This window comes from Pan paniscus, chromosome 10 (assembly GCF_029289425.2).
Source record: "Pan paniscus chromosome 10, NHGRI_mPanPan1-v2.0_pri, whole genome shotgun sequence".
Taxonomy (NCBI): Eukaryota; Metazoa; Chordata; class Mammalia; order Primates; family Hominidae; genus Pan; species Pan paniscus.
The window spans coordinates 121,865,533-121,879,779 of NC_073259.2; the positions used below are offsets into that span (position 1 = coordinate 121,865,533).

The 14,247-nt window shown below is 45.3% G+C and overlaps 1 pseudogene; it reads right to left on the bottom strand.

Annotated features, from left to right (window-relative positions):
- Positions 1-5,891: 5,891 nt before the first annotated feature.
- LOC117975214 (dynein light chain 1, cytoplasmic-like) lies at positions 5,892-14,187 on the bottom strand (annotated as a pseudogene).
- Between the last annotated feature and the right edge of the window lie 60 nt (positions 14,188-14,247).

A 14,247-nucleotide genomic window follows, 5' to 3' on the forward strand; every position in this document is an offset into this window, starting at 1 on the left:
GCTACCTAAGGTGGGAAAGATTGTCTTGATTGATTAGTAATGTCTGCCTTGGTACCGGAAGGGAACTTGCATAACGTGCGCTCCGCATTTGCCATTTTGCTTTAGGTAGCGCCCTAGTAGTTCCTCAAAATCTCAGCTTGGTATGTGAGCCAACTCTTGAAGGTCAACTCTGCACTGACCAGCCAGGGAAAGAGTAAAGTCACTCCCACCAGGGAAAACTTCAAGGAACAAGTTTTCGGAGGGCCACAGGGCAGGACGGTGGGGCAGCAGGGAGTGACAGGAGGCATGCACTTGGAAGGGCAAGTCCAGGACAGGTCAGGGAGGGAGGACATCCAGGGCTGGCTTAAGGAAATGGCTGGGAAACTGATTCAGCTTTTGGAATTGCTTGTGTTTTCCTGCAATCCTGATGCTCATACACACAACTGAGGTAATTTCAGCTTGACAGAGTGCTGATCTGGGTGGGTTTCTCATGCTATGGTTTTGTTCCATTAGACCAGGGGTCAACAAACTGTGACCCATGGGCCAATCTGGCCTGTGGCTTGTTTTCGTAAATATGTGTTATTGGAACACAGTCACACCATTTGTTTACATACCGTTTATGGCTGCTTTACTCAACTCTGCTACAATGACAGAGTTGAGTCATTGCAGCAAAGACCATCTGGCCTGCAAAACGGAAAATACTATCTAGCCCTTTATTGAAAGAGTTTGGAGAACCTCCAGTCATCACTATGCTAGGCAGGTCACACACAGTATTGCTAATCCTCCCAGCAACCCTGTGAGATATTACAACCTGCTCTTTGCAGATGGGGAAACTGAGGCCCAACGAAGTAAAGTGACTTGCCAAGGGTCACACCATGGGTGATAGATCTAGGACTCTAACCAGATTTTTTGATGATAAATTCTGCTTCTTTTTTTTTTTTTCAACCTCTCACTTTAAAAGCTCTTAAGAGCTTTTTATACACATGAGAAATGGCAACTCCAAGGCATTACCCACTGTCAATTTGGGGCAGCGAGAATATGGGTGGCGGTTGGTAGTTCCTTTGTCATTTTCTGTTATTTCTCTTATTACTACTATTGAGTGATTACAAGGTGCCAGACACTTTATCTATCATTCTCAGTTTGTCCTCACAATAGCCCTATGAGATATGGTGCATTATTGTCCCCAGATTACAAATGGGGAAACTGAGGCACAGACAGGGGTTGCAATTTTCCCAGGTCCTCTTAGGACGGCACTGGGATTTGAACCCTGGCTTGTTCTGGTCTCTGCCTGCAGGTTTCGTCTGTCTTTGGAGAACATCGATCCTGTTCCTCCCATACCTTTGTTTTCATGGTCCAGATTCTCCGAAATGTTCCCATATGTTATCTCCTATGTGTGTTGTGCGGGAAGGGGTGCAGGTGGTGAGTGCAGGAGGGCTTTATTATCCCTGTTTTCTTAATGGGGAAACTGAGGCCCAGAGGGGGGAAGTGGGCCTGAGTAGCTGGGACAGGAGGGCAGGGCTCCATGTGTGGCTCGGTCCTTCCTCCCGCCCTTCGATCAGAGCTAAGCGCCATCCTCTCCCCTCCCTCCCGCGGCCCCCCTCCTCCAGACTCATCCCCCACAGGGAGAGCCGAGGAGGACAGTGATGGATTTGGGCCAGCCTTCATTTTCATTCTCGATCCCTGCATCTCACGCTCGCTCTCCCTCCCTCTCCACTTCTCCTCCTGCAGACGGATGACAAGTGAGAATGTCTGTGACCCAGAGAAATTATCTTCCCTTCTCTTTCACCGCATAATTTTCTGCCCTCTCGTCTGGACAAGCCTGGGTGATTTTTAGCTACAAAAAAGGGGGAAAATTATCATTCAGGAAAAAAAAAAATAGAAGGAGGCTCCTAGCCATCCAACAGACAGGCTGTCTTCTGGGTGAAAATGAGAATCTCCTGTCTTGTGAACTCGGTGGGGGACTTTGCAGGGGGTGTTCACACCGCAGGATGACTGTGAGCACCCCGGAGGGCCAGGCCCATGCCCCAGCACATTCTAGAGGCTTGAGGCCCCTGCAGATTTTTCTGGGAGTACCCCAATGTCTACCACATGTGGGTGTACACCTGGAGGACTTCATGGGGGAGGCAGCACAGTCATGAGGCCCCTGTGATTCCCTTGCATCACCTCACTCTCCAGCCCTGTGCCTAGGACCTGGCAACTTTTCCCCAGCCTGTGGCTTTCTAGAAGTTTCTTTCTCCCTCCCCACCAATCACATAAACCTGCATGCCCAGACACTACGCTACATGCTCGGGGCCTGCTCCACAGGTCAACATACTAAGTCTTATTATTTCTAAAAAAAAAAAAATCTCTACTTTATTTTTCTGATTTAAAATTTCAAACATTACAAGAAAAGGTTTAGCAAGTAAAGGTCCATCTTTTTTCTCAACCATTTTAGGATAACCACTGCTAATGGGTTGGTATCTGTTTTGCCAGACTTTCCCATGCAAACATCATGATTATAAAAAGGTACACACACGTGCATATGCACACGCACGTGCACACACACACACACACACACGATTCACTGAGTTCCTCACTCAGCACTGCCATTTTCTGTGTGACCTTACGCAGGTTGCTCAACCTCTCTGAATCTGCTTCCTCATCTGTAAAACAGAAACAGTTATAGATTGTAGGTTGTAGGGAAAGCTGAATAAATTAACACGTGTAATGTGCTTAGAACAGTGCTGAGTACATAGAAAGGATAGAGGAAGAGCATTGGAATACACTCTTCCCAGCCCCAGCACTTTAATCAGCCTAGCCTCTCTTTGTTTTACATATTACGAATTGTTTAGGAAAACAGGTTCTCCTGCTTAACACAGCACACACACACACACATACACACACATTAGTTGTAAAGCTGCTAGCACTGGGGCTGAGCAAGGCTGTGGTTAGCAGACTAAGCTGGTGTACTCCCACTGTGTGACCTTGGATGAGTGACTTTACCTATCTGGGTCCCAGTTTTGCCATCTATAAAATGGGAATAATAATAGCATGGAGGGCTCTTGTGAGGAGTAACTTAGGTAAAGTGTGTAAAATAGACAGCAGAGCCTGACATACCATAAAGATTGCCCCCAAATAGTAGCTGTTGTTGTTATGAATTAGCTATGAACATGACTGTGCATTGAATGGATTAGAGGGGGTGTGTACTTATTCAGGGCCTAGAAGCAACTATGACCTCCCTCTTTCCCAACCCCTACTGTCATTTTGGGGTCAGAGATGGGCCTCATAGGGTTAGTGAAACCTCTGGAATTATGCGCATGCACACCGCTTTTGCATCCACTAAAAACCGTTTTCTTTTCAGGCAAAGATCTTTCTCTTTCATCAGATACTCAAAGTGGTCATTAACCCAAGAGAGTTAAGAACGCCTGAGGCTTAACACAGGCTCTCTGCTTCCTGCAAAGATCTGCTTTTCTGCTAAGGAGAAGCCAGAGTTTGAATCTCTAAGCAGTGTTCTGAGGACTCTTGATGGTCCCAGAAATCCTTCCAGGGAACCTGGGGGCTTCTCCCTTTCCCAACTCATATTTCTGTACAACTAGATTTTCTTCATATGCCTCAAGCAAAACAACAGGTCACAAAAGTGGGTTTAAGAATCCAGGTGTTTCTGGGAGCGGTGGCTCATGCCTGTAACCTGAACACTTCGGGAGGCCGAGACAGGTGGATCACTTCAGCTCAGGAGTTCAAGACCAGCCTGGGCAACACGGTGAGAGCTTGTCTCTACTAAAAATACAAAAAATTAGCTAGGTGTGGTGGCGTGTGCCTGTGGTCCCAGCTACTCAGAAGGCTGTAGTGGGAGGATCACTTGAGCCTGGGGGCAGAGGTTGCAGTGAGTAAGCTGAGATCATGCCACTGCACTCCAACCTGGGTGACACAGTGAGATCCTGTCTCCAAAAAAAAAAAAAAAAAAAAAAAAAAGGAAAAGAAAAAAAAAAAGAATCCAGGTGTTTTCTATTAAGTCAGACATTTGCAAAAATGTAGAACAATGCCACTCTGCAACCTCCGCCTCCTGGGTTCTAGCAATTCTCCTGCCTCAGCCTCCTGAGTAGCTGAGATTATAGGTGCGCACCACCACGTCTGGCTAATTTTTTGTATTTTTAGTAGAGATGGGGTTTCACCACATTGGCCAGGATGGTCTCAAACTCCTAACCTCGGGTAATCTGCACACCTATAATCTCCCAAAGTGCTGGGATTACAGGTGTGAGCCACCGTGCCTGGCCCTCCTCATTAAATTTTTATTTTTAGAAAATTATTTGCTTTCTATAAATATGTTATATGTTAGTATATAATGACTTTATAATTATTATTTTAAAAAATTAAGCCTTTTAAATGTCTGTTTTAATTTCGAAAACAGTAAATATGGATACACATAGCTTACATAAATAAAAGCTCTTTGAGATCCTCAATATTTTATGAGTGTAAAAGTGTCCTGAAACCCCAGAAGTTTGAGAACTGCTGTTCTTTGGAAACCTACCCGGTTGTGATAGAAGGAGCTGTGACACATCCAGCTCTAACCCAGGGCTTTGGCTATGGGGCATTCTGGGAGATGTGGTAGGCAAGGCAGGCTAGTGGCAGCAAAAGGGGTGGATTAAGGATCAGGCCAGCTGAACAGTAGCCAGAAACAGCCACCCTTAAGGGTCATAAAATCAGCAATGGATGTGTAATAATATGGAGAAAATAGTGTTTTGTCCAATTCCTCTCGGGAGAGTCTTGTATGAGGCTGTTACAGGGATAAGTAGTGAGATCCCCAAGAGGATTTCTCAAGTAACAGTGATGATTGCTAAACTGCCCTGTAAGGACTGTGTACCTAGTAACTAACTGCAAGACCATTCTTTGCTGAAGAGGTTATGCAAGTTTGGGTCCAGAACGGAATTGCTGCAGTTCCTGGAGGAGAGGCTGAACTTTGCCACCAGAGGACACTCTTTCTTGCCATCTCCCCTAGAAGCTCTCTGCTACCCCTTAAAACAGTGCAGAGCAAATACCTTTACTGGCTTTTACTTGAAGGGGCAGCAAGTTATTGGTTATACTGGGCAGAAAATGTGGGCTGATTGTAAAGAAGGAGCAAATGGAGAAGCAGGTGAAATCAGCAAAGAGGCAAATCAGGACTCCTGGGCCGGAAAGGGCTCCCTTATTCATCAAGAGTGAGTTTGTGGATCACTCTGTAAGACTCAAGACCCAAGGTGAAAACATGAACTCTCCAGTTAGGAAATGATGCTTGCTGAGAAATATCCTCAGGGGCCACAAGGAAGGTGAAAATCCCAAATCTGCTCGGGAAGGAGGCTGGAGATAGGAAAGGAGTTTCCTTGACCAACTAGCATGGATCATTTAATATGGAATGCTTTATCTTTAAGAAATAGATTCAAAAAATTCAAACCCAAGGCTGACTCACACAGAACCTGGCTGTCTTTGCAGGTTGGAGGTGAATAATCAAGATACCTGTCTGCCTTGTTAAAGAGGCTAAAATTCTTCTCCTTCCCTTCTGTCCCTAGTTTTCCCTGAACAAGCAGTGCAGTTACTGCCCACCTGAGGAAATTCTGAATGCTCTTGAAAAGGTTCTGGAATGCAGCTGTGGAGCCAGAGGTATTTCTTTCACAGATAAGCTCCGGGGCAGTTAGCCACAAGAGGGGCAAGTCATGCCAGGCTCTGCCAATGGGAAGGACAGAGGTTTTGGGATTGGGGGAGATGTGGATGACTCCCAACTCTCAAATCTTACTTCTAGAACATCCCAGAACATTCCTGTGGTATGTTCTTGGTTCTGTCACTGAATCTCCATCAGTCAGGGTTCTGGGAGGAATGAAATGCTAATTGAGGGGGGTTTAAAGGAACAAATGTGTGGATGAAGTTAAGAGACATCAGAAAGGGGAGCGAAGCTACTTGGGACTGGCAGCAGTGAGGAGCCATTACACCTTGTTCCTATAAGGCAAGGTGAAGCGGAAGCTACTGGTGGTCCCCAAGGAGCTCATGATTTCTTAATAGGGTCAATTTCACCCCCAAAAGGGGCAAAAATTGATTATTGGGAGGTGAAACAAATCTTACTCTGTATGTAGAAAGCAGAAATATACATACAGCACATAAACAGCAACACAGTATATCTGCAGTATTGTAATTTCATGGGGAGGATGAGTGATTAGAAAAAAGTCTAGAAAGTCTTCTTAGAGGGATGATCATTTTTAAAAAGCTTGGCTGAGTGTAGTGGCTCACACTTGTAATCCCAGCACTTTGGGAGACTGAGGCAGGCAGACTGCTTGAGCCCAGGAGTTTGAGACCAGCTGGGCAACAGGGAAACCCCCATCTCTGCAAAAAATAGAAAAATTAGCTGGGTGTGATGTCGCATGCCTGTGGTCCCAGCTACTCAGGAGGCTGAGGTGGGAGGATCACCGGAGCCCAGGAGGTCAAGGCTGCAGTGAGCTGTGATTGCGCCACTGTACTCCAGCCTGGGCAACAGAGTGAGACCCTGTGAAAGAAAGAAAGAAAGAAAGGAAAGAAAGAAAGAAAGAAGGAAAGAAAGAAAGAAAGGAAGAGAGAGAAAGAGAAAGAAAGGAGAGAGAAAGAAGGAGAGAAAGAAATACAGAAAGAGAAAGAAAGAAAAAAGAAAGAAAGAAGAAAGAAATAAAGAGAGAGAAAGAAAGGAAGGAAGGAATGGGAAAGAAAGGAAGGAAGGAGGGAGAAAGAAGGAAAGAAAGAGAAAGAAAGAAAAAGGAGAAAAAAGAGAAAGAGGAGAAAGAAGGAAAGAAATACAGAAAGAGAAAGAAAGAAGAGAGAAAGGAGAAAGAAAGAAGAAAGAGAAAGAGAGAAAGAAAGGAAGGAAGGGGAAAGAAAGAAAGAAGAAAGAGAGAAATAAGGAAAGAAAGAAATATAGAAAGAGAGAGAGAGAAAGAAAGAAAGAAAAAGAAAAAGAAAAAGAAAAGGAAAGGAAGGAAGGAAGGAAGGAAAGGAAGGAAGGAAAGAAGGCCAGCCTCAGCCTCCCAAAGTGCTGGGATTACACGTGTGAGTCACCACGCCAGGCAAGACATGGATGTTTTTCAAAAACTCCCTAGGGGATCTTGATATTTATCTAGGTCCAGTCTGAATCATATGATATGCTTTATAACTATTATCTACCCATACATGTGTACATTTCTATCCTTCCTATGTTTTTTAAACTGAGGTATAAATTAGATAATGTCCACATGTTGATGAATTTTGACCTAGGTATACACTGTGTACCTATCACCCAGATTAAAATATAGAACGTTTCTCTTCCCCAAAGGCCATTGCTATCCTGTTACCACCTTCAGTTTTGCACGTTCTTGAACTTCAGGCCAGTGCTGCTGTGGATGCCAGTGGTTTCTTTTTCACTGCTGAGCTGTATTCTGTTGTATGGATATACCACAATTTTATTATCCATCCTCTGTTGACAGACATTTGGGTTGTTTCCAGTCTTTCGCTATTGCAAATAATGCTGCTATGGACATTTGTATATAGATCCTTTGTCTATATTCTTATTTTAATGACATTTTATTCCTTTCTCCTTTCATGTTATACTCCAAGTCCAATTTTCTTTTTTTTTTTTCACATTTGCAACATATTTATTTTTCAAAGGAATGGATTTTGAGAGAAAATAACATGGGGCAGGATATGGAACAGAAAATAAATACAAGGCCTGGTGTGGTGCTCACACCTGTAATCCCAGCACTCTGGGAGCCCAAGGCAGGCAGGTCACTTGAGGCCAGGAGTTCGAGACCAGCCTGGGCAACATGGGGAAACCCCGTCTCCACTAAAAATACAAAAATTAGCTGGATGTGGTGGTGCACGCCTGTAATCCCAGCTACTCGAGAGGCTGAGGTAGGAGAATCACTTGAACCCAGGAGGCAGAGATTGTAGTGAGCCGAGATCGTGCCACTGCACACTTCAGCCTGGGTAACAGAGTGGAACTCTGTCTAAAAAAAAAAAAAAAGAAAGAAAAGAAAAGAAATACAAATGTAGGCGGTTTTACTAATTGTTTTATAACCATAACAAACTAGTTCAGTGACTGTCCTGTATAAAACACAATGAAGCTTCCAAGATCAAGGCTAAAAATTTCAGTCTCTGGTTTTTGGGACTTAGGGTGCAGTCCTTGATTTCGGATGGATCACTGGGTGCGTGGTACAGTCCATGCTTTTAACCAGATTTGAACAGAAGAGTGGCCACTTGGCCCAGGTAGAAACAGATGAAGCATTTGGTTTCATGTGTCACATAACTCCTGAAGTTCCTCCCCATGATGCAAGCCGCATGGGACTGGACTTCTTGTCAAATTCCTTCTTGATATGAGCTGGAATGTCCTTCTCTATATTCTATTTCTCTAGCGCCTGAGTAGTGCACTCCACCAAGTCCTGTTGCATCTCTTCCAAGATGTCAGCATTTTTTATTATGGCCTTTAGGTTGCACATGGTTACCTAGGGAGCAAGCAACCCTCCCACCTTGGCCTCCCAAAGTGCTGTGATTACAGGCATGAGCCACCATGCTCAGCCATGTCTGGAGTTTTCTAGCTGCAGAACGACCATGTCCTGGTTAAAATGCAGCTGGAAGCACATTCCCTAGAGGCAAATGTGGCATGTAGAATATCCTATATTATTTCTGGGACAGCTACCTTGACATCCATCTTTTATGATAATCCTTTGGTCTTAGATGATTCCAGCACACGAGGCGGTATGTGAACGGTAGGTAGGTATTTCTTCAACAAATGTTTGTTGGTGTATTAGTCCATTCTCACACTGCTAATAAAGACATACCTGAGACTGGGTAATTTACAAAGGAAAGGGGTTTAATTGATTCACAGTTCAGTATGGCTGGGGAGGCCTCAGCAAACTTACAATCATGGAGGAAGGAGAAGCAAACACGTCCTTCTTCACATGGCAGTGGGGAGAAGAAGAATGAGTGCCTAGTGAAGGGGGAAACCCCTTATAAAACCATCAGATCTTGTGAGAACTAACTCAATATCATGAGAACAGATGGGGGAAATGGCCCCCATGATTTAAGTATCTCCACCTGGTCCCTCCCACAACACATGGGGATTATGGGAACTAAAATTCAAGATGAAATTTGGGTGGGGACAAAGCCAAACTATATCAGTTGGTTACAAGTCAATATGCCACACACTTAGGCAGAGAGCTGAATATTTAGCATTTACACTATAGGGTGGATGCCTTCTCCTTGGGCATGATGGTTTCTCTTGGCCCAATTGGACCTTAACACTTGCTGGCATTAGATTAAGTGGACAGGATGGGGACTGCCCTGATGCCGGATTCTTGGAACCAAGGCTCACAGTTTCATCTCATCCCATGTCATTTGTTCTCTCAGCATTCCATGATTTTGAGACCTTAACTCTGCTATCTAGAACCTGTGGCCATCCGTATGATTTGTATTTCATTGCAGACTTTTACTTTACAAGAATTTACATGGGACTTGAGGGAACACAAAAAGCAAATAAATGTTCTTTTTTGTTTGTTTGTTTTCTAACACTGTATAATGAATCTGCACATCCCATAACTTTTCTTTCATATTCCACAAAAAGTTTATTGTCACAATATGCCTCAAATCCTGGAAGCCCAGGGGATAGCAGAGCTCATGTGGAAAGATGTTCTACTTTCCACTGTTGTTCACTTTCCATCATCTCCAGCCCTTCCCCATCCAGGCTCAATGGATACACAAATTAAACCCCAGGAAGCAGTCTTTCTGCAGTGGTGCTGTCTGTCCACCAAACTTGCTTTTGGGTGAAATAAGGATCACATATAAAATAAGGATTCTTGGAACCAAGGTTCACAGTTTCATCTCATCCCATGTCATTTGTGCTCTCAGCCTTCCATGATTTTGAGACCTTAACTCTGTGCTATCTAGAACCTGTGGTCATTCGTATGATTTATATTTCATTGCAGACTTTTACTTTTCATGCCTATCTTGATTCATTTCATCTTAGCCCTTCCCCCAAAATATGGAACTTGAAGTGGAGATATTTAAGTAAGCAATAGATTCATTTTACCATCAGAGATGGCTCTTTCAAGCATGGTGTCCATCTTAGAATCTTCAGGCTGCTGCTTTTGAATTCAGACTCACCCATATTGTTATTCCCCCATCCACAGCCCCAAACCCTTACTCCACGGATCAACTCAAGAATGCATTTGAGAGCAAGTAACAGAAAAGCCAACTATGGCTTAAACAGATGGGAGCCGTTCTTATATAATGAAGAGTCTGGAGGGAGGTGACTGGTGTGGATTAAATAGCTTGTCTTTGTGATTCTTTTTTTTTGTTTGTTTTTTGAGACAGTCTCTCGCTCTGTTGCCCAGGCTGGAGTGTAGTGGTGCGATCTTGGCTCACTGCAACCTCTGCCTCCCAGGTTCAAGCGATTCTCATGCCTCAGCCCCCCGAGTAGCTGGGATTACAGATGTGTACCACCACGCCCTGCTAATTTTTGTATTTTTAGTAGAGATGAGGCTTCACCATGGTGGACAGGCTGGTCTCAAACTCCTGACCTTAAGTGATCCACCCATCTTGGCCTCCGAAAGTGCTTGGATTGCAGGCATGAGCCACCGAGCCCAGCTTCTGTCTTTGTGATTCTATTGGCCTTTGCCTTAAGGTTGGGAAATAGCTGTCACGGCTCCAGACATCACATCTGCCCTTGTTAAAGAAAGACAGAAAGAAGGCAGGAAGGGAGAGGGCCTACGGTTTCACTATTATTTTAATCAGGAAAACAAAAACTTTTCTGGAAAGCTCCTAGCAGATTTCTGGTTTTTTTGTTTGTTTTTGTTTTTGTTTTTGTTTTTTTGATGGAGTCTTGCTCTGCTACCTACGCTGGAGTGCAGGAGTGCAGTGGCACGATCTCAGCTCACTGCAACCTCTGCCTTCCGGGTTCAAACGATTCTCCTGCCTCAGCCTGCCAAGTAGCTGAGATTACAGGCACCTGCCACTACTCCCAGGTAACTTTTTGTATTTTGAGTAGAGATGAGGTTTCACCATGTTGGCAGGCTGGTCTTGAACTCCTGACCAGCGATCCACCTACCTTGGCCTCCCAAAGTGCTGGCATTACAGGCGTGAGCAACCGCACCCAGCCAAATTTCTGTTTATGTCTGATTGGCTAGAACTCTGTCTTGGACACCCCCTAGCTGCCATCAGGGCTGAGAAATCAAGTGGAAGGCAGCACTGGTGAAGGGGATTAGAAATAACTGGTTATCCCACAGTGTCTGCCGTGTCCTGTTTTCACCCCATCTCCTGCAACTCTCTGTTGCGTCATTGAACCTTCCAGTTTCAATGAATGGCAAGCTCTCAACAGTTGCTTCTACGAGGCTAAATATCTCTCCAGTTCATTCCGCACATGGATTGTGTTCCAGAAACCTGGGCCAACTTTACATCCTCAAACACAAAGTCTCCCCGCTTCTGGACCTTTGAACTTTCTTTTCCCTCCACCCATCATACTGCTGGCCCCAGCTCCATTCTCAGCAAACATGGGTGGTATCTTCTTAACCTTCAAGTCTTGGCTGAAATGTCACCTCCTCAGGGTGACCTTCCTGGGCCACTGCAACCTAAAATCAGCCCTTTCTTTACCCCTCATCCCTATCTGAAATGATAAATGTTTTTGTTCCTGGCTTATTATCTGTTTTTGCAGGAGACCTCAGAAGAACTTTCTCTCCTACTATAGTATGCCCACGTGCAAAAAACAGTGTAAAGATATTGATAAATGTTTGTTGAATGAATGTGTGAATACGTGAAAGGGAGGAGGGAAAAATCCCAATAGTCTCCGAACTGTTGGTATATATTGTCAAGTGCGGACCATGGTCCAAATAAGTACAGAACTTTAAATGGTTACCACAGCACTTGTTAGGAGTAAAATGCATGTACATGCAAACATGCACACACACACACGCCAAAATAAGACAATAAGAAAAAAGCAGAGGAATATTGAGGTAAGGGAAAGAAGTAGAGGCAAATTTTGTTGCCAGCATTTTTGCTTCATTATTCCATCTTAAGGAGTATGAGGCTGAAGGCAGGCGGCCTCACAGAACAGATAACAGAATTTGTCATTTGCAGTGGCCGTGTTATTTTTAGATCCAAATGCACTTCTTTCAACGTGGACTCCATATTGCTGGCTGCCAGCTCATGCAAATCGGGCCTCCATATGGAGGGACCAGGCTCTATTCTACACGTAATGCACACGTGCATCTTTGTTTGAAATAGGTTAGCTTGAAAACAGCCCTGCTCCACCCAGCTACAGGGGTCTCAGTGCATATGTGAAGTTGGTGTTTCATCACTGTGGCAACCTCCCACCTGGATGCCCCCTTTCTAAGGGTCATCTGCATGCAAAGATCATTCCCAGTACACTTCAGCCCTCCAAGACCAGGGACTGTGTCTCTTATGTTTGCCACTCTTGTGCTGAGCAACTAGTGGTGTTTATTAAATGCTCATAGCATTAATATCTGAACTCCACCTTGTTTTGCTCTTTTAGAAGCCTCTGCACCTCTCACATGGAGTTCATTCAATTCGTTCTTGTCTTCTGAACCCCACATGCCATTTTAAGCTCTTTCACCACAGGGTCTGCAGCTCTGCCCCTCAGTGCCAAGCCCCGTGCCTGGTCAATCACAGATCTCTGCAAACAGCGATTCCAGAGTTGATGCCCAGCTTTCAAAATGCTCACAGCAATTTCCCTGCCTCTGTGAACTCTGAACAAAGAGAGGTGTTGCTTTTTGGCAAAGGAGGTTGTCAAGAAGCTTGGGGAAAGAAGCCTCCCTCTGGCTCCTAACCTCCCTGAACCTTCCTTTGCCCCATCTTCTGCTTCTGGAATATTCTGGATTTGGAGAACATCAGTTACACATGAAGGGAGACATGAGGGAACCAAGTGGGTGGAGAGACAAGCAGAAATCTGTCTCTGCAAAGGCACCGTCTAGAGTCTCCTCGAACCCTTGGGGCAAACCCCATAGACCTTCCTTTATCTTCATCCTTCCTGGACAATCTCAGCAGCCGAGACCTCCTCCTCTCCATGCACAGTGCCCAGCCCCTCCTTCTCCCATTGCTGGACTCCATCCAGCCAGCCATGTTTGCTTCTGTGGAAATTTCCCCCACCCAAATTCTTCTCTGGCCCCAACTATCCCGGCCACGAAGGGAGAGTGAACTCTGTAGAACCAACTGAGCCTGCTGTGCAGAAGACAGACCTTGCCTACTTAGCAGGAGGGCAGAACCGACCTCCTCACAGGCCCGGGTAGCCTCAGGTGCCCATTGCCAGGGAGCAAATGGTCAGGACCTCGGTGGCATTCTCCATCTCTCTCAAGGACAGGAGGGTGACCATCTGGGCCTTGGCCAGAGTTCCATGGAGGAAGCCCCAGCCTTTTCTCTCCAGCAATGATGCCGTTATCAAAACCAGGAGAGGGAATTTGAATAAAAAGGAGAGGGGAGAGAGAGTCACCACCCCCCCTCCCCACTGTGGTTTCCAGGCGACACGTCGTCTGTTGCGGTCGCTGTCATACAAACCCTTTCCCCGTAAGACGGTGGGTCCCACAGGGAGAAGGGGTGAAGAGGAATATTTTATCAGCCGTGTACATATGTAACCAGAAACGGGGCTGAAAAGCAAAACCTCGTTTCCCTGAATAGGGGGAAGGAGGGAGGGGGTGGGGATGCTGGTGGAGGTGGCAGAAGGGACTTATCTCTAGGAGGTCAACAGTGGGAACATGCGGTGACTGATTTCCACCCTCCGTCTTGTCAACGCGGGGAGCGTCTGCACAAACAGCTGTTTGGGGCACAAAGTTTAAAAGGCATCTTGTTTTTGTATTTAGATATAAGAACCCAATATACATATCATAGGTGAAAGAAAAAAGAATAATAAATATTCTAAAACCATGCCAGAATGGGGTGGTTGAGTCTTTAGAGAATGGGACGCGAATTTCTCATTCATGGGCTACTTCTCACTCATGGTTTGAAGATTACTTTGCTCCTTTGGGGAAGAAACCCTAAGCACTGGGAAGCCTGCCTTCCTCTGTATTGAAGTCTCATGTTCATTCTACAACACGGGGCAGTGCGGCACTGGGCTGGAGAAAGTCCAGCTTCCCCGTCCAGGTCTGAGAAGCCTGGAGGCCTGGTCAGCATTAAATGTCCAAGCATGCAGGGCAGAAGAGATGATTTCATCTCTGCTCCAGAAAAGGCAGCCATCTCGCCCCTTCCCCACTGAGCACCATTCTCAGAGGACCTTAGCAATGAGTTAAAAGAAAACAATTGTGATGACACGCTAGCTTTGCC